Below are 25,104 nucleotides of genomic sequence, written 5' to 3' on the forward strand. Positions count from 1 at the left end.
TGTGGGTTATGGAGATTGTAATATTCTTTATTATTTTATCATCCATGGGCTCTCTAATATAAAGGCCTCTTTTAATTCTTCTATTATTAGGTTGGTGCCGAAGTAATTGTGGTTTTGGACCGTGAATTTTAGATTTTTATAACTAGGCTGCAACACATGTTTATTAATCAAAATAGAACCCATTACAATGGACTGGGCACAGTGGCTTACACCTGCAATCCCAGCACTTTGGGAGACTGAGTCGGGTGAATCAGGAGGTCAGGATTTTGAGACCAGTCTGACCAACGTGGTGAAATACCATCTCTACTAAAAATACAAAAAGTAGCCAGTGTGGTGGCAAGTGCTTGTAATCCCAGCTACTCAAGAGGCTAGGGTAGGAGAATCTCTTGAACCCAGGAGGCAGAGGTTGCAGTGAGCCAAGATTGCACCTTTGCACTCTGGCCTGGGCGACAGAGTGAGACTGGGTCTTAAAAAAAAAAAAACGAAACCATTACATTGAACACATTTTTACCAATGAGAAATAAACTTGTTTATTCCATGCTTTCAGTGTTCGATGAACTCTTGGAAAGCATTTTCCGCATCCTGCTGGATGTGTAAATGTTTTCCCTGCAAAAAGTTGTCAAGATGCTTAAAGAAGTGGTAGTTGGTTGGCGAGAGGTCAGATGAATATGGCAGATGAGGCAAAACTTCATAGCCCAGTTTATTCAACTTTTGAATCCCTGATTGTATGACATGTGGTCAGGCGTTGTGGAGAACTGGGCCCTTCCTGTTGACCAGTGCCAGCTCCAGGTGCTGCAGTGTTCCGTGCATCTCATCGAATGGCGTGGCATACTTCTCAGATGTAATAATTTCACCAGGATTCAAAAAGTGTAGTGGACTAGAAGACCGGCAGCTGACCACCAAACAGTGACCATGACCTTTTTTTGGTACAACTTTGACTTTGGGAAGTGGTTTGGAGCTTCTTCTCAGTCCAACCAGTGAGCTGGCTGTTATATGAAATCCACTTTTTGTGGCATGTCACAATCTGATCAAGAAATGGTTCATTGTTGTTTCATAGAATAAGAGAAGATGACACTTCAAAAGGATGATTTTTAAAATATTTGGTCAGCTCATGAGGCACCCACTTATCAAGATTTTTCAGCTTTCCAATTGGCTTCAAATGCCAGATGACCACAGAAAGGTCTACATTCAGTTCTTCACCAACTTCTCGTGTATCTGTAAGAGGATCGAATTCAGTGGTTGCTCTCAATTGGTCATTATCAAATTCCGGCCCAGAGCCTGGGACTGAGGCTGCCATGACCACCCTGTTCTCTTCCTTCTGGTGTCCCCAGGAAGCTCCCAGGACTGAATGATCCCCACAAAATACAGTGGCCAGGATGGGAGGGCTGGAGGTCAACTCCCCCCCGCCCCTACCACCACGACCAAGAGGCCCACATGGAGGTTGGCCCTAAGCTGTGGGTCCCGGTGGGATGCAGGCTCCCAAGGAAACTTCAGGGGATGAGCATGGGTCCTCCTGGCTGACAGAGCCTAGTGGGCACTGGGTGTGTGGGGCCTGTGTAGGTAGGTAGGTTGGACAGCACTGGGCCTAGCCAGGGAACCGGGGACTGGTGTGGCCAAAGTGGGCAGCAATATGTTGCCAGAACCAAAACTACAGTGCAACCAGCCCAGCTGGTAGGGAGAAGGAGGCCTGCCTAGCAGGACCATCCACCCCTGTCCTGGCCCCAAGCCCAGACTGCCTGCCTGTACTGGACATTGCCTGATCCAGGAGGCCTGGGCATGATGGTCAGGTGGTGTGTCCCTGGGTTCCAGGCCTTGGTGGTCCCTTGGGAGCTGAGCATCCTCTGGGCAGGAGGAGGGCCCGAGGTCCACTGTTTGCATCGGCCCCTGGGGGTGAACCCCCACCCCAGCTTCTCAGCGCACACGGGGACATGGCCAGGACTCCTCACCTGCTCTGTGGCTCCAGCTCTGAACAGCTCACTGGGTGACTCTGACAGCTTCCTCCCTAAAACTTGGGTCCTCATCTGTGAGAATGGGGTGTCCCAGGCCCCCTGCAGGCAGGAACCCACCCCCAGCTCCTCTGGTGGGCCCTCCTGGGCTTTTTTACCTACTGGCTTGTGAGACCCGCTTGGCCAAACTTGGTGTCCTATTTTATGTTGGCCTTTTTCTTAGTGTGTTTCTGCAACTAATGCTGTGTAGATCTTCTATATGAGTTTTAGGTAGAGAATCTTGCCCACCCAGAGGTTCCGCACCCCAGAGGTTCCTCACCCCAGAGAGCCTCCACTTCGACCCCCCGGGCTGGTGCTGCCTGTGCTCCGTTTTGTGTGAATGTTGAGTGTGATGGATCCACACGGCTGCTCGACCCTGCATCTCCTTCCTTCTTGTTGCCGAGGCCAGTTCTGTTCTCTCTTTCTCCACCTGAACTGCACTTGAAGCCAAGGTGAAGGATGAGAAGTGGTTGCTAAGAAGGACCCTCCTGCAGTGAATCCGCTGTGAGGAGGCTGCGCTGGCCCAGCCTGTCATTTCCTTCTCTAAGTTCATTCCAGAGGTCGGACAGGGACAGCCTGTCCCTGCCTGCTCCTGTGGCCCGTGAATCAAGAATGGATTTTACATTTCCAAAAGGTTGAACAAATAAAAAACTAACACTTCATGACACTGAGAAGCTTCTATGTCCATAAGTAAAGTTTGATGGGGGGTGCAGTCATGTCCATCTCTTCACAGGCCACCTGCAGAAGGCTGCTGTCGTGCAGCCATGGCAGAGTTGCATCCTTGAGGCAAAGATCAGTTGGCAATGCTGAAAATACTGACTCCTGGCTCTTTAGGGAAACAGTTTCCAGTCCTTGGTTTAAGGGCTGTGTGGCAGAACCCCAGGATCTTGGTCAGCTTGTTCCTCATTCAGCCCCTGCTGTGGCCTTCGCTAGTATGTCTGCAAAGTTTGCGTGCTATGGTGCCTGTCATGGGGCGTTGAGCTGTGTCGCGCTAGATTTCAGGGTATCTGACTCATGGTCATCTGTCTCACCAACAGAGACCCTGTGGCCAGATTCAAACTAGCAGGAACAGTTGGTCTTTGGCAGCAGGGATACCTTCGAGCTGAGCTGCCACCCACCCTGAGGTGGTCCCATGACACCCACTGTCTCAGTCAAGTTTGGGGCAGAACTGGTGTCCTGAAGTGCCCTGCAATGTAGATCATAATAGCCAGTGGGGCGAGGAGGTTGCTATTACTCCCCATATTGCGGGGAGTGTCTCATGCCCTGCGATGTGGATCGTAATAGCCAATTACTCCCTCCTGCAATGTGTGTCCACTATTAGCAGTGTCTTTTGTTCAGGATATTAGGAGCAATTTCCCATGTTGTGTGTAAACAGCCTGCGATCGGAGAACGAATACCATCCTCTGCACCTCCGGATATTAGGAATCATATCACACAATGGGTGTACACTTTTTGGGACATTTGGTTTAATTTCATCCTGTGTTTCCCTGAATATTTGGAGAAATATCACACGGTGGCTGTACACCCACTACTGTCTTGGCAGGAAAATCATACTTTACCTACTGGAAATTAGGAGCAATATCACAGACTGGGTGTCAAGCCACTGTCATATTGGAAGTAATATCATGCTTTCCCCCACAAGTTATGAGGAACAATATCACAGGGGGCTGTGTACCTTCTCCAGTAGTGGGAGTAGTATCATCATCTCTTCCTTTAGATGACAAGAACAATATCACAGAGTGGGTGTACAATCCGTGTGTTTTTGGAAGCAATGTCATTCTCTCTTCTTCTAGGTTTTACGACTCATATCACAGGTGGGGTGTACACCCCTTGTTATATTGTATGGAATCTCATCCTCTTTCCACATGTATCTTTAGAACAATATCCCATGGGGGCTCTCCATCCCTTCAATATTGGTACTAATACCATCTTCTCCTTTCCTGGATATGAGAAGCAATATCACAGGAGGGGTGTACACCCCTTGCAATATTGGTAGTAATGTCACCAATCCCCTGTGGTTATTAAGGAAAAAATCCCAGGGTGGCTGTACGGTTCCTACTTTACTGGGAGTAATATCATCCTCTCACCCCCTGGATCAGAGGAACCGTATCACTGAAGAGGTGTCCACCCTCTTCGATATTGTCAGCCATGTCATCTTCTTCCCGCCTGGATATTAGGAATGATACCCTGGGGTTGGGGGCGGTGTACACCCACTGCAATATCGAAAGTAAAATCAGCCTCTTTCCCGCTAGATATTAGGAACTACATCACAGGTGTGTGTGCACCTTCTGGGATATTGGGAGTACTATCAGCCTCCATGCCGCTGCGTATTAGAAGCAATATACAGGGGACAGGGTGGTTACACCCCCTGCGATATTGAGAGCAATATTCTTCTCTTTCCCCTGTACATTAGGAACTACATCACAGGGTTCTGTACGCCTTATGTGATATTGGGATTAATGTTATCCTCTCCCCCACTGAATGTCAAAAACAGTATCACAGAAGGGTGTACACCCGCTTTGATACGGCCAGTAACATCATCGTCTCTATCTTTGGATACTAGGAACATCTAAGAGGGTGTGTATACTCCCCTGCGATATTGGACATAATGTTATCCTCTCTTCCCCTGGATATTAGAAACGATATCCCTGGCGGACAGAGGTGGAGTACATTAAGAACAATATCACTGGGTGAATGTATACCCCCTGCGATATTGGGTGTAGTGTCATCCTCTCTTGCCTAGGATATTAAAAACAATTACACAGGAGGTGTTTACAGCCACAGCCCCTGTGTTATTGGGAGTAATAACATCTTCTCCCCCTCTCGATATAAGGAACAATATCCCAAGGTGGATGTACATCCCCTGCGATATTGGGTGTAATGTCATCGTCTCCCAAAGTGGATATTGAACATAGTGTCACAGGAGGTTGTACATCTTCTTCGATATTGGGAATAATATCATCCTCTCCCCTCAGGATCCTAGGCAAAATATCGAAGGGGTTTTACAACTCGTGCGATATGGGCAGTAATATCATCCTCTCCCCACCTAGATGTTAGGAACTATATTACAGGCGGTAGTACACTTCTTGTGATATTGGGAGTCATATCAACCTCTCCCACTCAGGATATAAGGAACAAAATGACCGAAGGAATGGACACCCACTGCGATAGTTTCAATAATGTCATCCTCTACCCCCTGACTATTAGAAATAATATCATAGAGGGATGTACACTTTCTTCGATATTGGGAGTAATATCATCCTCTCCCCGTCGGATATCAGGAACAAGTCTATTAATTATTAATATTAATAAATATAATAAAAATTGATAGCAATCATCAATATTAATAATCACAATAAAGATAGTATAAATTAATACTGGTAAAAAATGTTAACGATTAGTATAACAATTAATCATAATATCACTATTAATAAAATAATGATATCAGCAATTAATGTTACTTAAATCAATACTAAGTGATGTTGGTAATAAAATAATTATTAATATTAAGAACTAATAATATTGTTAAATGACATTAATATTACTAATTATTTTCAAGAGTACATATTCATATATTTAAAATAATTATCCATAGTTAATAATGGCATCCTATTAATTGTGTCATTAATAATTATTAAAATCGACCATAGATGTTTAATAATTAATCATATTATTACTCCTAATACCGCAGGGGGTGTACACCTACCTGTGATGTTGTTCCTAATATCCAGGAACGGAGAGCATGATTTTAGTTTTAATATCGCAGTAGGTGTGCACTCACCCTGTGCGGTGATGCTAATATCTAGGGGGTAGAGTATGACATGACTCCCAACATAGCAATGGATGGACAGCCACCCAGTGATATTGCTCCTAATATTCACGGAAGAAGCGTATAATATCTCTCCCAATATCGCAGGGAGGGTACAACTCATCTGTGATATAGTTCCTAGTATCCAGAGGGGGAGAGGATGATAATAATTCCAGTATCGCAGGCTGTGTTCACCTGCCCTGTGATATTGTTATTTATATCATAGAAGGGAGAGGATGATATTACTCCCCGTAGAGCAGGAAGCATACACCCAGTCTGGGATATTGTTCCTAATATCCACTGGGGGGAGAGGCTAATGTTACTTCCAATATGACAGGGGTTATACATCCACCCTGTGATACTCTTCTTAATATTCCTAGGCCGAGAGGTTGATATTACTCCCAGTATCACAGACACTGTACATCCCCGTGTGATATTCCTCCTGATATCCGGAACAGGAGAAGATGGTTTTAATCCCCATATCGAAGGAGGTGAACACCCACTCTGTGATATCTTTCCCAATATGCAGGGGGAGAGAGGATAATATTATTCCCAATATTGCAGAAGATGTACACATGCCCCCGTGATATTATCCTTAATAATCCAAGGCACAGAAGATAATGTTACTCCCAATATCGCAGAAAGTGTACACCCCCACAGTGATGTTGTTTCCATGATCCAGGAGGGAAGAGGATGATATGACTTTCAGTATCGCAGGGTGTGTACACGCCCCCGGTGATACTGTTCCCAATTTCCACCCAGGAGAGGATGATACTACTCCGAATATCGCAGGGATTAAAAACACGGGGGTGTACAGTGTCTGTGATACTAGGAGTAATATCAACCTCTCGGACTTGGAATATAAAGAATATCACAGGGTGGATGTACACCCCCTGCCACATTGGGAGTAATATCCTCTCCCTTCGAAGATATTAATAACAATATCACAGGGCCGGTGAACACAGCCTACGACACTGGAATTATTATCATCCTCTCCTCCTCTGGATATTAGAAATCATAACACAGAAGACCTGTACCCTCCCTGCGATATTGGGACTAAGATCATATTCATCTTCCGTGAATATAAGGAGCCATATCACCGGGTGGCTGTCTATTCATTGCCATGTTGGGAGTCATGTCATACTCTACCACACTGGATATTAGGATTTGTGTCACAGGGTGAGTGTGCGCTTATTGCGATATTAAAACTAAAACCATGCTCTCCCTCCCTGGATATTAGGAATGACATCACAGGTAGGTGTACACACCCTGCGGTATTAGGAGTAATAATATGATTAATTATTAAACACTAATGACCAATTTTAACAATTGTCGATGACACTATTAATCTGGGAAGTAAACTCCCAGATTTGGGACGTACTTCAGAGGTAGAATATTCATCCCGTCTTCTTTCCGGATGCCTGAGCACAGGGCCTTTCCATGCTTCTCCTCCGATCCTAAGAGTAGCTGAGGTCGAGACTCACTGAAAGCTCTAGGTAAAGATATCCCACCATGCACAGACTATCTCCGTTCTCTGACCTGGGAACAACTCTGACAGGATTCCACATCTAGGAGGCCTGGGAACAGAGTGGGATTTTCTGAGCAACACCAAATGGCTGCTCCCTTTCCGCCGCTGTTGAGGGTCGTTACCCTGGTTATCCAGATCACCTAGAAACTATCAGTATCCAGAATCAACAAGATCAACTCTCTGCTCCTCTGACAGCAGAAGGAGCATGACCAAAATGAACCAAAGAGCATGGCAGGAAACGATGTGACCGGAAAGCTCAGAGAACAGCCACAGGGGGATGTAAGCAGGCGTTCCCACCTGAATCATGAATAATTAATGAAGCGCAAATCCAGGGGAAATCGAGTTTCAGCAGGTGCAACTCATCCAACAGGAGATCGCCAGAGGGCCAACAAGATTCAGCAACTGAGAGTCGGGTGTAGTGTCAAGTGGGACGCGACTGGTTCCAAAGCTCTAGAAGACCATGGGGTCACTTGGACCAAGTGAGAAAATGCCCCCAGTGTGCTGGTTCACCATTCCGACTCCTGCCTGTCTCTTCCCGTCCAGGGAACTTGGACCCTAACTCGTGCAGGTGCAGACGACGAAGGGCAGAATGAGGGGACGTGGCACCCAAGTTCCCCGACAAGAGAGTTCCACAGAAAGTCCGCTGGATCTTCGCAAATCCAGAGAAATGGCAACGGGACCCAAGGAAATAGAGCCCCACAGGTGTCCTGGAGACTCTTCAGGCATAATGCCTGGAGCCGCAGGATGAGCTGAAAAAGGAGCCAGGCACCGAAGGACAAAGCGGTGTTGACTTTCTTCATCTGGGTTTCCCAGTGCAGTCCAATTCACGGTGGTTTCCAAGGGCCTCCTGGAGGAGAAAACACGTGAGGGTGTGGTCAGGGTTTTCTGCTGACGCACTTACTGTGGGGAAGAAGGAGAAGCTCTGAAGATGGATAACGACCGAGATTGTATGTCAAGGTGCACCTCCTTGATGACACTGAGGCCTACGTTGAAATACAGTAAATATGGTCCAATTACACTGTGTCTATTTTAACACCTTGTTTAAAAAAAAAAAAAAAAAAAGATGTAAAACCAGACAGGGGTACATGCACCAGTGCTACATGCCTGACGGGAAACATCTATTCTTCAAAGCTTGCAGCTGTACAGGTAGGTTTTAGAATGTCTGTCCATAGTGAACATCGTCTTAGAGTGGGCTGGGCAAATAGACCTTTCCAGGTCATGTAATTGGATTAAGTTGATTAGGTTAGGGTCCGTTTCGCGTCAGGGGTCCAGAGGCAGTATAAAAGGCAACCTGGAAAGCAAAGGTCCCTCTCTGCCCCTTCCTCCGGCTTCCTGAAGGCTGCACCGCTTCCAGCAGGGCTGCTCCAGCACCTGCCCATCTGAGCGCCAGCGCACCTGTCCATCTGAGCGCCAGTCGAGGAAAGAAAGTAGACCTGTAATTTCAGGTTAGATTCCCTGAACGACTGGTTGTTTCACGTAATCCCTGAGGGGTTGGGGGAAAAGAGACAAAGGAAAGTGAAAGAAACAGATCACACTGGGGCTCGTGATGCGGTAGGATGTGTTCTCCTCACCCGTAATTCTTGTAACAGAAAGCGAGAAAACATTTCCATCTCCGTGCCTGGGAGAAGAGCCAGATGGAAATGCAAAAAGAAATTTACTCCAGCATGCTGAATTGGTGAGTAAATGAAAAAAGAACTTTTGAAAAGGGGTGGTTTGCCCTTTAGCCATGTAAGAAATTCATATGCCACTTGTTCAGGGTTTGTTTAGATGAATTCGTATGGCGTGTGTAAAATACCAGAAAAATAAATAAAGAGGGACTGGAGCTAAAGCCAAAAAGACAGAGCAGGAAAGACCATCACCTGCTAGTGTGGTAGAGAGGGAGATAACTTCTCTCGATGAATTTGTGTTTGGAAGTTGCCTAATGAAACGGCAAGAGTAGCGATTTGAGTTCTGATAGGAAGCATCCCTTATCCCTGACTTCAAGCAGACCTGCCAAGGGGTGACATCGGCCATGCCCTGTAGCTTCTATTCTTTTGTCCCTCAGGGGAGAGAGAATCATTGTGTCTTCTACTGGAGTGAGTGGTGATAGACCTAAGTCCAGTCTCCAGAATCAGTTGTTTGGTTGGGATTGAAATCTCAACTCCAACTCCACATACCTAGGCCGTGGGCCATGTGGCAGGCGAAGTTTACTCTTGGACCAGGTAGTCACGGCAGAGGAACACACAATATCTGAGGATGCACACACCACATTGTGATCCACAGATTTGACCGACGGGTGGTGAGGTCTCCTCATGACCACACTGTCATGGAATTAGCTGAGGGTTTCTTGTGGGTGTGTGAATATCCAATGTGCCTAACTATCGCTTTGTGTGTGTTTGTGTGTGATTCAGGTGACCCAACCATCAACCCCTGAAAAAGGCGGCCATAAAACGCCCAGGAGACGAAGATGATGGCACGTCGTGACCCCAAAAGTGGGGCAAACAGACTCGTGAGAGCCCAGACCCTCCAGAAGCAGCAGAGGGTCCCAGTTGCGCCAAGGGCTCCCCCACCCGATGAAGAAGATCCCAGGGTACGTCTAGCCCTGGAATCTTTTGGGTATCGAGGGGGGAGGAGGGGGCGAGTGTCACACGGTCCTCAGAGACTGGGTTGGATTCCAAAGAGTTCTGCCAGCACCACCCGGGTTGCTTTCCCCATCCAAGGTGGGTCTGGCTTGGGACCTCCTCCCCGGCCCGACTGGTCCCTGGAGAGACTCTTGGGAGCAATCTCCCTTTCCACTCAGAATCCTGTGTAGCCAGGTTGGGCTGTGTTGTGGACATCGGGTTCACGATCGTCCCCGCTAGAACCCTGAGTCCTTCCTATGAGAGTTCCTACCTCACATGGGCTTTGGGAGGGAACATCGTAACCGAACCCTCCCGCCACTCAAGGGCCCCCATGCCGGTGTCCCCGCTTTGGAATCCTCACTCAGTTCTGAATTCACAATCCGTCTCAATGTTGACATTAGATCACTGCCTGTGGCTTCAGCTCATTCACTGACATCACTTCCTTTCCACCCACAGGTCAAGTGCAAAAACTGCGGGGCCTTTGGCCACACGGCCAGAAGTACCAGGTGCCCCATGAAGTGCTGGAACGGAGCCCTGGTACCCCAGACCTTTGGGAGAAAGGAAGGGAAGGAAAACCGGAAACCATGGAAGCCCCAGGTTCAAAGGAACACTGGGCCCTTGAACAAGGAAAAGGGAGAGAAGGAAGCGAGACCAAGGTGAGCAGTGGGAGGTGTTTTCACCACCCTTAGGGTACTGCCACCTAAGGACACAGTGTCTCTGCACCCGCACACCGTGTGCCTTTCTGTCTCTGGGACAGGGAAGGAACGCTGCAGAGAAACAGACCAGAGCTCCGTGTCCTCCCGGGTTCCCCATCCGAGAGCTCCTTTGGCTCTGGGAGATTCAGGGATGGGGGAGAGGAGGGGGCGCTTCGTGCAGGTTCCCCATGACGGGGGGAAAAGCAACGGAATCCAAATGACAGTCCTTTCTTGGGAAGCCTAGAGGGCCACCAGCAGGATGGGAAGGTTGGCACATGAGGGAATGTGCAGAGGAGGAAAGGGCACAAAAGTTCCATTTATGTATCACAAAACACAGAATGGGGCTGGGCCCCAGAAAGGGTTCTCCCTGTCTCCTGGGGAGAACCAGGGGGCAGGGTCTGAATTTTTTCTCTTCTGCAGGCAACAAGACCTGCAGAGGAAGGCTCTCCTCCAGATCTTTTCCGGGACACCTCCGGAGAAGCTGCCGCCAAATCGAAAAGAATCCATGGAATCTTGTGATTTTCTGAGGGTGAGTGTCACCCTGGGCCCCTGGTCTTTTTCTCCTCTAGGTCACCCTGGTTGATTTCCTTTCAGGTTCCCGTGTGTGTGAGGGGATCGGGGAACCCTTCTTCCCTACCTTCTTGGGGTCAGGGACTCCACGATCCTTCCAGGTCCATTTGATTCCAGATGAAGGCATCTGAAGATGCCATATTTCCTGTTGCTTTCTCTCTGTGCAATGATGGCAAGCCTGCCATCAACGTCTTCCTAGCGGCATGAGGAAATTAGTCCCTCAGGGGCCCAAAACATGGAGGTGGCTCACCCCAGGAACATGCATGTTTTCAGAAAAGACGTCCTGGGAACCCTTGAGCCACCGACCTGTCTTCAGAAGGACATTAGTCCGTCCCACTTCATGGAAGGCTGAGTGGAGGTGCTTTGATCCAGTGAATGCCCAAGACACAGTCTTTAGAAAAATGGTATTCTCAGATCATAGCTCAAGAGTGCATTTTTCATGGGTCTTGTCCCGATCAGCACTCACCTTGAGGATCTGTCCCTACTTCCAAGGACCGCCTGTCCGTACCGTATTAAGAATTTCCTGCTGTGTACACCTTGTCTTTGGATGTGGTTGATTTCCATGTTGGCTCGATGCCAATGAATTTCTAACGTGTGTGGTCTCCTTTCTTTCAGGTTGCAAGCAGGCCAATGCCGGTCCACACAACTAATAAGAGGCCACGCGTGGACCGTGCCCTCACTGATGGCTCAGCTACCAAAATGTCTGACACGGTATCCATCTTGGCTTCACTGTCTCCCCTCAGAAAAGCCAGTCTGAGCTCCTCGTCAAGTCTCCGACCAAAGGAACGACAGACAGGGGCTGTGGCCGACATCCCTCAGCCTGGAGTCAGGCAGCAGGGCCCGGAGCCTCTCGTCGTGGTGAAGCCGACACACAGCAGGCCTCAGGGTGGCTGTCGAGAAGTTCCCCAGGCTGCCTCCAAGCCCCACGGCCTGATCCGGGTCATCAGCTCCCAGGCACAAGACAAACGTCCTGTGGTGACCTCACAGCCCTGCCCACCAGCCGAGACACACAGCTTGGGCCTCGGCTCCAATCTCAGTTTCAGGCCAGGAGCCAAGAGACCTGCCCAGGCTCCGACTCAGGCTTGCCTGAACTTCCCCAAGAAACCGAGAATGGGTCCCTTCCAGATGCCCGAAAATGCCATCCAGGGAGGTGAGCTGGGGGCCCTGGAGACTCTCCAACCTCCGCCAACTGCAACCGAACTCAGACTAAGTCCGTCGCCCCAGATGAGCAAGGGGACACCCGCCCAGGTGCCCAGCAGCGACCGGCAGCCTCCACACAGCAGACCTTGCCTGCTTACTGCCCAGGCCTGCACCATGTCCCATCACCCAGCGGCCAGCCACGATGGGGCCCAGCCTCTCAGAATGCTCTTCCGGAGACTGGAAAACGGATGGTGGAGCTCCAGCCTCCTGCCAGCTCCCTCGTTTCCCTCTCCTGAGAAGCCGGGAGCCTTCCTCGCTCACAGCCGTCATGTCTCAGAGAAGTCTGAGGCTCCCTGTGTTCCTGTCCCCCTGAGTGTCCTCTATGAGGACCTTCAGCTTTCCTCCTCCTCAGAAAACAGCGATTCTGACCTGGAGTGAGACTACAGATGGCCGGGGCTCCATTGCATCCAGCTCCCGTGACTTGGAGGGGTCTGTGGGATTGAGGAGCACAGAACAGAGAGCAGACTGTGTGTGGTGACTCCCAAACTCCCCAGCTGTGGTGCTTCTGTGGATGTCGGAGCCTAGGCCAGGCAGGGACCACATGCCTCATCAAATTCTGGTGAGGGACATTGTAGTTCGCCGGGATCTCCAGAAACCCGCCATCAGAAGCTTCTGTGCCAGTGATTCGTTGCCTCAGAAACTGGGTGACGGTGACGCGCGGGATTCAGACTTCCGCTGTGATGTCAGTAGGAAACTGGGGAATGACTGTGTGTTTGCTCTCTAGATGACTGAATCAGGGAACAGTTAGGGAACCCTGAGAGATACAGGCCTTCAGCTGTGCCCCGCCCTAACAGCAGTGTTTTGGACGCTGTGAAGCGTTCTGCGCAATGCGTTCCTGGGGTGTTTCCTCAGCCTCGAAAATTGGGCTCTGGAATGCCATTAGAAATAGGTGTGTTTAATTTGTTTTGAAGTGAATAAAATTCTCAAAAAGATTCTCAAAAAGAGAATTTCTCAAAAAATTCTCTTTTGACTTTCATTCCGTGTTTGTGTGTAACTGATTTTCCAAGGGCTTGAAAATTTCTTGACTTGTCAGCAATCCAAGTCATTTTGTCTCCGAAACAGAGTTGATTGAGGGGACCACAGTTCTTCGCAGGACCTGTGACTTCTTAAACATCCACAGGGGCAAGAGAACCTCAGCCCCACTCTACCAACACGCACCTAGTCAAATTCTGCCAAGTGAATCTCATGCACACTAACACGTGGGGAGCATTGCTTGCACCACGAGTCCCCATTTGGCTCACCGCGATGCCACGTGTGGGGTTTCACACGTATGTGTTGCACCGCAGTCCATTTCACAGTGGTAGAATAAATGTATTGGCTTTCTGTCGGTTTTTTGGAGGCAAAAACCTGTGATGTTGTTGGGTTTTGGTGGGAGAGTTTCACTTTCGAAAAGAAAATACTCTGAAAATGGAGGTTGTCCTAGATTGTATTTCAAGGTGAGTCTACTTGATGCCAGTGAAGCATATTTTGGCATATAATACATATGGTTATATTATATTTTGTCTATATTACCTCATTTTAAAAAACCATTTTGTGAAAAATGTCAGAGTTAGATACACCAATGTTAAATTTCTGATCACGTGTCCAGAAGCACTGTAAAATGCAGCCTAGAATGCAAAATTCCCAGCCACTTCTTTGTTGAACTCTCTGCAGAGCGGCATTGCATCCAGAGGTTCTCAAGGTGCACTAGTGTGGCATGAACTGGTCTTTGGCTTCCTGCTGAAGTTGGAATCCTGCAGATCGTTTAGGGGTGGTGTCTGCTTGTCCCATCTTTCCAGGTCATCATTAACCTTTTCTCGGCACCCACATGGACTCAGAACTTACCTAGAGTCACAGGCAGGTCTGGGAAGCTGGCCTTGAGCCTTTGTGCAGTCCATGATGGTTCCATGCCTCTGATCCGCTGGGGCACATTCTGCAGAGGGATAGGCTGGCATAAGCTGTCCTTACCTTTCTGAAAATCATGGAGATTCCTGGTACCTGAAGCCACATAGAAATATCTGTGGAGTCTCAGGCAGGCCATGGATGCCATTCACAGGCTCCTGTTCTTCCACTTAATGGCAGCAAGAGTGATTCCTGAATTTTCTAATTGACTTTAAAACATTTTGGTGACTTTTTTGTATCAATGACCACTCCTGTTTCTGTGGCATCCAGTTCACCTGTAAGGTATTTGGGGATTATGTGGAAACTCGTGCGTTTTTCCAGAGCCTCACTTCATCCTGAATGCTCTCAGGCATGCACAAGCAGATCCCTGCCTTGGTGGCATCTTGGAGCGTTGCAGGAGACCCCTTAGGTCTAGGAGGCACTAGGAGGTCCATCAGGAATTGGGAGGGCATGTGTCTGCCCATCTGTAGTGTGAACTTCTATTCACCTTCGGAATGCAGATTCTTCCTGAACTAATAAATTATCTTCATCTTGGTGTAAGTAGCCACAAAAGAATAATTCATATTAACTCCATTAATAAAAACAACTAAAAATCAACAATGAAGTTAATAATGACAATGTTAATTATTATAATATTGATAGTAATAATAAAACAAAGGCATTAGAGATGAGAGATTCCCTTAAGTGAAGGACAATGTGAAGATATAGGGACACATGAGTTGTTTGGACTCAGAGTCCAATGAAACATGTTCCTCAAAGGCAAAGACAAGAAGCATAAGGAAAATATAAAGTTCATGGATGACCACCTGCGCTACCTTGGAACCCATGTGGGAACACTGCAGGCAAAGTGTACCTTGTCCTGGGACTGCCCAACACCCAGCCCCCACTCACCTTCATGAGGTAGGACAGCAGGATAACGGGGAAGGAGTCCATGCAAGGGATGCAAGACTTGTGTCACACCTGATTCAAAGAAGCACTGCTTATGACAGCTGTTTATCTCCTAACACTGTGGCACCTCTAACTGCCTGGCTGCATGTCTGCCACCTGTTCTTCTTAGGTCACAGGAGGGACAGACATTACTGTCCACCTATCTGCATACAGAGCCGTTGGAGAACATTACCCTTGTTGCTTCCTCTTTGAAAAAGGGCAACATACACGGCAGATGCCATTCTCTCTCTCTTTGGAAAACTTTGCCAGCACATTTAAGGTTTTCTTCAGCCACAGAAAGCCACCTGCTTCAAAGTCTCACCCTCCACAAGTGGCAAGCACACAATTATTAATGGAGGCAAGGGATGCATAGGTTTTGCCATTTCATTCAATTGGGACAAATAGGAGAGGTCTTCTTAGCTGAACAGCTCTGTCTGTGCGGCCAGTTGACAAAGTCAGGCTGCATTGCCATTAGACTTGTCCCTTTGCACATAAGGCTTCCCTCTAATCCTTTCCACAGATGTGGATCCTGACATTACTTCCTAATAAACATCCTGCACACTAAACTTCATCTATATCCAGCTCTCTGGGAACCAAACCTGTGACAAAAGTGAAAAGTTTCTAGGGAAAATATGGTTTCCTTATCAGACAGGGATCAAATTCTGCTGAGCTAGAACATAAGGTAAAGTCTGATGCCATCTCATGATTTTTTTTATTAGGACATTACCACTGCCAGCAAAAATTATGTGCATCAATTCATGGGGACAAAAATCATATTGGAGTGGGATGAGGTTGTTGTGAGTTGAGGAGAAATTTTGACGAATGAATTTTACCCTCAACTTGAGTTCAGGAGAGGAGATGAAGATGAAAACAGCTGGAAATAAAAGGTGTCCAGAAATATTTTTCTGGTTTTTCAAAAATCAAATTTCAGGTTGGGAGACACTATGTTTAAATTCTAAAAGGATGTAGCATACTGAGAGGAAATAACTGTAGATAAATTGTCCTTTTTGTAAATAATACACTTTAGGATATGACAGGAGACCAAGGGACACAACACAAATTTGGAGTTAAAGAAATGAACAGACATTCTCGATACTCAGCTGTTATGGCAGAGATGCCAGAATGATGGATGTCCATGTAGCAGTACTTTTTTTTCTTTTCTTTTCTTTTCTTTTTTTTTTTTTTTGTGACGGAATCTTGATCTGTAAGCAGGCTAGGGTGCAAGAGTGTGATCTCAGCTCACTGCAACCTCCGCCTCCTTGGTTCAAGAAATCCTCCTGCCTCAGCCTCCCAAGTAGCCAGGACTACAGGTGCGCACCACCACACTCAGCTAATTTTTGTATTTTTAGTAGAGATGGGGTTTCACCATGTTGGCTAGGATGGTCTCGATCTCTTGATCTTGTGATCTGCCCCCCTTGGCCTCCCAAAGGGTTGGGATTAGAGGTATGAGCCACTATGCCCAGCCCATGTAGCAGTACTTTTGAACTTAATGGCTGAAAGCATCCACCTCCAATTATTATATTTGCAAAAGAGTACAAACCATGTAATGAATTTTAAAGGGAAGACAAGCCTGTGGGAGCTCAACAGCCATGGCAATGTTTTGAACATCTTTTTATTAAACACGTAAGAAGTAAGTGAAGTTCAAAACCTAACAGAATGGCCGGGAATTATTTGAAGAACTACCAAGATGACTTAGACACTATGAAATCCTTACGATGCCCTCTGGTGGAGTTTCCTCCTGGAGCCAGTGATTTTAAGCCAGAGGCAAATGTCTCTGCAGGCATAAGAATTCGACCCAAATGTACTCTTCAATTTTAAATGAGATGACAATAAAATTATCTGCTATATAGTAACAACTTTTTTTTTTCTTTCGGACAGAGTCTTTCTCTGTTGCCTAGACTGGAGTGCAGTGGGGCACTCTTGGCTCACTGCAATCTCTGCCTCCTAGGTTCAAGTGATTTTCCCACCTCATCCTCCTAAGTAGCTGGGATTATAAGCATGTGCTACCATGCCTGACTGATTTTTGTATCAGCAAAATTATTTCTGGGGTGGAGAGTTAGGGACCTTTATTTTCTCACATCCAAAAACATGTTCTCCAAATGATCTGTCAATAGAAATAACTGATATCTATATTTGCTAAGCTATCTTTTTCTTTCTTTAAATTCAGAACTAGAGTGTGGAAAAGTTATATTAAGAAGGTTCTCTCAATTTTCAACACAAATGATGGGCTAGGCACTATTCTAGGTGCTACAGATACACAGTCACATACCCACAATAGTTTTGCCTTATTACCTCCTACATTCTAATAATGCATCAAAAGAAAAGTATAGATTAGCTTTTTATTTTTTTGAGATGAAGGTTAATTCTGTCACCCAGGATAGAATGCAGAGGCAGGATCTCAGCTCACTGCAACCTCTTCTTCCTGCGTTCAAGCGATTCTCCTGCCTCAGCCTCCTGAGTAGCTGGGATTACAGGCATGTGCCACCATGCCCAGAAAATTTTTGTATTTTTCAGAAAGACGGCTTTCATTATGTTGGCCAGGCTGGTCTCAAACCCCTGACCTCAAGTGATCCATGCACCTCGACCTTCCAAAGTGCTGGGATTATAAGCATGAGCCATAGTTCCCAGTCAAAGAGAATAGCTTTAAATAGAAAGCATGAAACCAAAAGAAATGTATGTCCATCAATTTTATACTGTATTTGGCCAGGTGCAGAAGATCGACTTGTAGTATTGTAAGGGAATAAGGTCAGTTCACATCTAATTGTTAGGACAAGTCGCCAGAAACCAAAAGTTGGAGGAGTTGTATCTTTTGAGGTGGGTTGCACAGGCAAGCAGCAAGTTGCTATCTCTCCAAAGTCCTAAGCTGTTCTATTTCTCCTACTGTGGAAAAATGCATCTCCTACTTGATTTCAATTTATATAGGAAAATGCTTAATAAAACTAATAAGGGCTACATTCTAGGGACACAGCTAGACCACACATATACTGAATCTTGATTCTGGAAACACATCTTGTTCAATGTAATTGGATTTTCATGACAACAAAAATGTAACCCTGACACAATATTGGAGAGTCAAAAGGAAAGGACATTTCGGATTGAAATGTTTTATTTTAAAAATATGTCCTTGAGTTCTGTTAATAATAGACAAAACCTGGGAACAACTCAAATGTCTATCGAGAGGAAATCAAGAAACAAATTATATGCATATTATAGAGCAATATTGGGCAATAACGGGGGATAATCCACTCTATTAATCAATAACTTGGATCAATATAATCTTTCTCACCCTGAGTGGGGAAAGCTAAGCTAAAAAGTGTCCTATAATATAAATAAATGTACACAAAATTCTAGAACAGACAAACCTAATATAAGCTAAAAAAAAATTAGAAAAGCCAGTTGCAGTGGCTCATGCCTGTTATGCCAGCACTTTGGGAGGTGGGTGGATCACATGAGCTCAGGATTTTGAGACCTGGTATTGTGCGCAGGAATAGAAAACCAAATACTACATATTCTCCATTGTAAGTGAGAGCCAAACATTTTGTTATATGTTGTTTAGGACTCACTTATATGGAAACAATAGACACTGGAGATTCTTAAAGGGAGGAGGGAGGGTTGAGTACAAGGCCTTAAAAACTGTCTATTGAGTATTATGTTCACTAGGTGTGTGATGAGATCATTCATACTCTAAACCTCAGCGTCACACAATACATCCATGTAACAAACCTGCACATGTATCCTCTGTGTATAAAATTAAAATTAAAAAACTAAAATGAACAAACAGATACGAGTAGGAATTTCTCAAAAGAGGAGATACAAATGGACGACATATATATAAACAATTCTTACCCTCTCTAGTCATCACGGGAATGCAAATGAAAATTACCATGAAATATCACTTCACACCTGTTAGAATAGCTATCATCAAAAAGATGGATGATAACAAGTGTTGGTAAGGATGTGGAGAAAAGGGAGCCTTTGTATACTGGTGGTAGGAATGTAAATTAGTATGGCCATCTTGGAAAATAGTATGGAGGTTTCTCAAAAAATTCATAATAAAAATACCACTTTGTTCCAACAATCCCACTTATTTTATTTATATACATATACATATATATAAAATGGTATTTTTATATGAAGTGGTATATATATATATATGAAGTCATTGAAATCAGTATGTGAAAGAGATATCTGCACTCGTATATTCTTTTCAGCACTGTTCACAACAGTCAAGATATATGAAAACACATATGTTATCATTCATTCACGGACGGATGAATTGACGTTTTATATATATATATATGTATATGCACAATGGAATATTATTCAGTATTATACAATAATGAAACCCTGTCATTTGTGACAGCATTGATGGATCTGAAGGGCATGAAGTCATGTGAAATAAACCAAACACAGAATGACAAATATTGTATGATTTCACTTGTATTTGAAATCTCAAATAAACTCAGAAGCAGAGAGTAGACTGGAGGTTGCCAGGAGCTGTGGTGCAGGTAAATGAGTAGGTGTGATTATAGTACAAAGTTTTAGATATACAAACATAAATAAGTTCAGGAGGTCTAATCTACAGCATAGTGCTTTTAGCTATGAATGCTGTATTGCATACTTAAAATATAATAGGAGGGTGAATTTTTTGTTAATTGTTCTTACTAACAGAAATAATAATTAGAATGGGAGGGAGAACTTCAGGAGGTGATGATTATGTTTATAATCTTGATGGTAGTGATGCTTTCACAACGTATCCTTGTCCTCAAACTCACTGAGATATACACATTAAATAGGTACAGCTTTTTAATGTAATCATATCTCAACAAAGTGTTTTTAAGGGAGGTTGGTTAAAAAATGTAAAAAGGAAAAGTAGATGTCCCTTTGCCCTTCCCCCATGCCTTTTTTCCTCCTGATGTCTAGAATTCAGAAATAATAGGTGGGAATTTAGCAGCCAAACTAGGGTATTTTCTAAAGTGTAGCAGAGCAGATACCTGGAAGGGACCTGCATCCCTAATGACATTAGAAAGAATCTGTACTAGCCCTGAAAGGTGTAACTACAGGTTAATTTTAAGTGAAAAAGAAATCAACTTCTGTCTTGTTTAAGTAACTTCATTCAGGCATTAATTTTATAAACATGTAGAGAATACATACTCCTTATGAGTAGAAGCAATGTTTATAAATAAAACACTGGTGATAAATAAAAGAAAATAAAAAGCCATGAAACAAAGTGGTTTAATAGCTATACATAGTTATTTTGTTGAAAGATTCTGCTGCTAATATTATTCAATATTTTTGTACGCTGGTGCAAGTAAGGAAATTTACATTGTCTAATAAAAATTATTTATCAATTTATAAAACAGTAAACATTTCATAGAATGGGGCTAACAATCTGCATTGCAAAATAACTTTCAGTTGATTTTATGCACAGTAATTATTGAGAATCCCAACAGATCTGGACCTACATAGGTGCTATCAAGACTTAAGGAAGAAAATTTTCCCGACTCTATCCCTACCTCCAGTTAGTAACAGATCTAGAGATTCAGAACTCAAATCCTGACCTCCTGCTTCCATGTGCAGTGGCCTTTCACTGTCCTGTTTCGCTTCACTTGTTGAAGAGGATTTGAGAATAAATGACCACGTGATTCAACTCTCTCCTCAGCTCTGAGGAATATAGCCCTGTCCTGGCAAACAAGAAGCTCACACAGTAGTAGAGGAGGCAAATAGACATTCACTAATCTAGCATACAAGCAGTAGGCACTGTACCATAAACAAGGCACTGTGGGGGTTCAGACCAGGAGCAAAGCAGGGATTAGCAGGTCTAGTAAAGTCTGGGAAGTGTTCACTAACAAAATGTCTAATCATTAACTAAACCAAATGGTTTCTCAACATGGCCTAATTAATTGTAACTTAATATAAATGGTTGGTTGCTCATAAACCTTAATCTTTTGCCAAAATATTTGTAGCTTATGTTCCCATTTAACAAGGTTTTCTGGTCCAAACTATGCACTGCAGGGGCCTTTGAAAACAGTATGCTGAGAATAGATAGGGCTCAAGGACAGTATCTCCAATTGAACTTTTAATGAACTCCCATAGGCGCCAAGAAGGCGGGCAGATAAGGAAGAGCATAGAAACAAGGAACTGAGTAGAAGATTACATGTGGGAAAAGAAAGTCTGTTTTGCGTTGCATTCTTTCTGCTGACGTGGGGTTTATGGAGTATAAATAAAGTGAGGCGGAGGCTCTGAGTGCGGCCGCCATGTTCTCTGTGTGTCTTTGTCTTTTGTGTGTTCTTTTATTCTCCACCACCCCCGGCACGGACCCCAACAATGCACCCACATCTTTCTTATGAACTTAGTGTCCAATAAAATATGGACTCTCAGTCATCCCATGAAGGTGATTTTATGTGCATAGTACATCTCTGTCTGTGAATATGCCTAATGAGCTATGGAAGGACACTTATTATCCAAACAAAGACATTCCACTGGTGCTAGAGAGCTACAGACGGAAGATTTTTCTGCCTACTGGAAATAAAGCCAAGCTTTCTTCTTCCTTCAGCAGTGAGGATTGCTGTCCTCCTCTTTATCTTTCTCTCTCTTTTTTTAATGGGCCAAACTCTACCAAATAACAAGATAAACTTTGTGTAAGCCTTGGTAAGAGCAGAGTGTCTGACACCTTATGGTGCTATAATACTCAAAGCAAAAGCAAAATCACCTATGACCAGAAAAGGGAGTCACAGGACATCTAGAAGACTTATTGGCCAAGAGACCTGCAGCCTCATAGTTCATTAGCTCTCCAGAAGAACTCTCACGTGAAATGAAGTCAGTGGTGCTTCAAGTGCTTGAAACCTTCGTTACTCTACCTCTAAATGTGAATTAATTAGGCAAGTTTACTAGCAGTTACTAGACCTCAAAAGCAAGATAATCAGGCATTATTCTACTAAATATTGGTCTCCATAACTCCTCTATTTTCTTTAGGAAAAGCTAGTTAGCCTAAGACATTTGGCATAAGGGCTATGCCAAAGCTATGTTGGGGTCAGCCAGGAAGGATTCATGGGGGTTTCCTTGAAAATATTACAGTAATCGAAGAAATCTTCAACCTATTGCCCCTTAGTACTGTTGGTCCCTTGTACTTGATTTTTCCCCTTAAGTTTTATTCCAGTTTCTAACATTACCATTCCCTCTTCCTTCTCAGCAACTAGTCCATCAAAGTAGAACTTAAACAATGACCAGACATGGCCCTGCAACAGAGCATATCCTTCTACATTTAGCATGCAATCATGAATCACAGGTATAAGACCCCTTGAACAGACATGGTTTTGGTGACTACATGTAGGACTTATTGCTTTTACCCAAGAAGAGGATCAGGCATCCTAAGTAGCTCAGAAATTTTTCTGGAGCTCTTGAATGTGTAGAGGCAAGAAAGATTAAGCAACCTGTTGCCTTACATGAGGCATACTATCTTCTTATGTTTTCTTTTGAATTCAGGATTTCAAGGTTGGGGAAGGAGTGGGAAAGTAGCCATGGACATGTGAGAATGTGGATGATCCTTTTACATTGTCAGGAACGGTCAAATTCTATGCTTTATGTTGTTTGCTAAAAGACACTTTCCAAAGCTTTCAACAGAAAATGTAATGGCACACATGCCTATTGTTGGTGAACCCAGACTTTTTGTCTAGTCTGTGATAGTCAATTTTGAAGGACTGCTTAGGGTAATGAATCCTTCAAGTTGTAAAGATGAAGGGCAGTTTTTGGACAATTCCCATTTGCTGTAGGAAAACTAATCTGGAAGAAGTAAAAGGGAGAGATTGAAGTGGGAGAGAACGGAGGTGGAAAATGAGTTCAGTTGATCAAATATTTGTTAAGCACCCACTGTATGTCGGGCCCTTACAAGGAAGCAAGCAAAGAACAAAAGTATGTGATGGCCTTGCTCCTAAGAAGCTAGAGACCAGTAACCTGGATTGCTATAGAGCAGAAAAACGTCCACAAGCCCCTACAATACAGCACTGGCATAGGATGAAGAAGAAGTTTCTTTCTATGAGATCAAATGCATACAACCAAATAAGAAAGTCAAAAGTTACACAAAGTTCAAAAACCTAAGGCACTAACTTTTAAGAGATCTGACTGTTGGTGGTGACTTTGGAAGGAAAGTTATTATTAGGATTATTTTAGTACTAAGAGTTTTGAGCTGTCTATCCAATATTTTCATCTGCACCTCTGCTTTGGTAATACTGTGTGTGTGTGTGCGTGCGTGCGTGTGTGTGTACGTGTGCTTTTTCATGTGTTTGAAATATATTATCTATCCCACACTCCACATAGGTTTGGGGGTTAATTACATACAGACTGATCTGAATCTATACTCTTAGGGACGGGGTTAAGCTACTCTACCACATTGTGAAGAGTTGATATGTAAGAAACTCTGAACATCTTATAAATTATCTTTAAAATGTTTCCTTTTCATGAAGGGAAGAATAAGTATTTGTAAACAAATGCAAAAATTTCTTTAACTAAATGAAAGAACAGTTAGTTAACCTTGTTGTGATTAGCAGAGAGTATAGCTGCAGACACTATAAAATCACTCAGCAACAAGATTTGACAAAACCTTAAAGATGGCTCTATTTTTCCTGTTTTATACAGGAAAATATTAAGGCCCTGGGAACTGAAGTACTTTTCCCAACAGTGGAGTAAATGTCAGAGTCAAGGCTGTGTTTTACATCTCGGTTTTCCCACACATCCCACCCTATGGTTCTGTTGTGCTGTTCCTTTGTGTGACTCCTCAAAGCCTGGTTAAAGGTGATACCGTATCAAATTGTATTAACTCAGTAGCACAAAACACCAGGGAATTGATTTATAAGAGTATTAACCTTGTGGCATTACTGAAGACCCATCTGATTAGTAGTTATTAAGTAGTCACCCTGGTAAATATATGGGTTTGATTTTTAATTTTGAGAATGAAAAATATTTTAAAATCTATGTCTTACATCCATATCCCCAGAAGATTTTAATCAAGTTTTAAAATTTCCAAATTTAGATAAACTCATGTTTTTTTGTTGTTTTAATTTTCACTCAATGAAAATAGAAAAAAACTAATTGGATAGAACAGCACAGCAGAAGCATTACTTATCGCCAAAAATGGGATGCAACAAGACGGAAGAAGAAAATGCAGGACAGTGCTTAAAAAAGCAGTCTAATGAAAAGTGGGGTCTCCTCAGGATGTCCTTAGGTAGACATTGCAGCAGAACTGCAAAGTTTTCTTTAGAAGGCTGGGGAAGAGAGGAGGAAGCAGAGAAGGGGCAAGAGTGGAAAATAGAATGAGGCTCTGAATACCAAGCGTTAGTGCCGTCCCTATCACCTTCCTCACTTGATCACTGGGTGATCTTGGGCAAGTTTCTTCCTTTCCCTCAGCTCATTTCCTCATCTGGAAGGTAAGTCACTAGACAAGATAGCCTTTGATGTTCATTGTAACTCTAACTGATCTTCCCCAAGCAATTAGCTGGGAAAGACACTGTGCCCACAATATGCAAGACACAAGGTTTACAAGCAAAGAACAAATCAAAACAAAAGATGTTTTAAAACCCCTAATGTCACTTGAATTCTTACAAATAAGCAATGGTACATCATACTTTTACAAAGCCCTTCTGTGATTTCATTTTTGAAATCATTTCAAGTTTTATTTTACTTTATATTAAGATAATGGGTGATAAAGTGTTAAATGGGTTCATGCAGGAATATATGTAAGAGACACAAAAATCCAAAATAGGTAATTGTTATGTTAGTTGTTCCCTTTACTGAGGGGGAGCAGACAAAAGAATGTTAGAAAAAGCTTCATAAAGTGGATTATATAGAATGTGCTTTATAAGAGTTTGGTATTTTATTGAGTGGGAAAGAGCAATACGGGGAGTTATTGTTCAAG

General features: G+C 44.2%; 2 long non-coding RNA genes across 2 annotated transcripts in view; one reads left to right on the plus strand and one right to left on the minus strand.

Moving 5' to 3' along the window:
* LOC140712985 (uncharacterized) overlaps positions 1-25,104 on the minus strand; it is a 270,725-nt gene that overhangs the window by 92,605 nt on the left and 153,016 nt on the right. The window lies entirely within an intron of this gene.
* Positions 1-25,104, plus strand: part of LOC140712986 (uncharacterized) — a 269,029-nt gene that overhangs the window by 87,912 nt on the left and 156,013 nt on the right. The gene's annotated exons all lie outside the window — the stretch shown is intronic.

This window comes from Chlorocebus sabaeus, chromosome 12 (genome assembly GCF_047675955.1).
Source record: "Chlorocebus sabaeus isolate Y175 chromosome 12, mChlSab1.0.hap1, whole genome shotgun sequence".
NCBI classification, from domain to species: domain Eukaryota; kingdom Metazoa; phylum Chordata; class Mammalia; order Primates; family Cercopithecidae; genus Chlorocebus; species Chlorocebus sabaeus.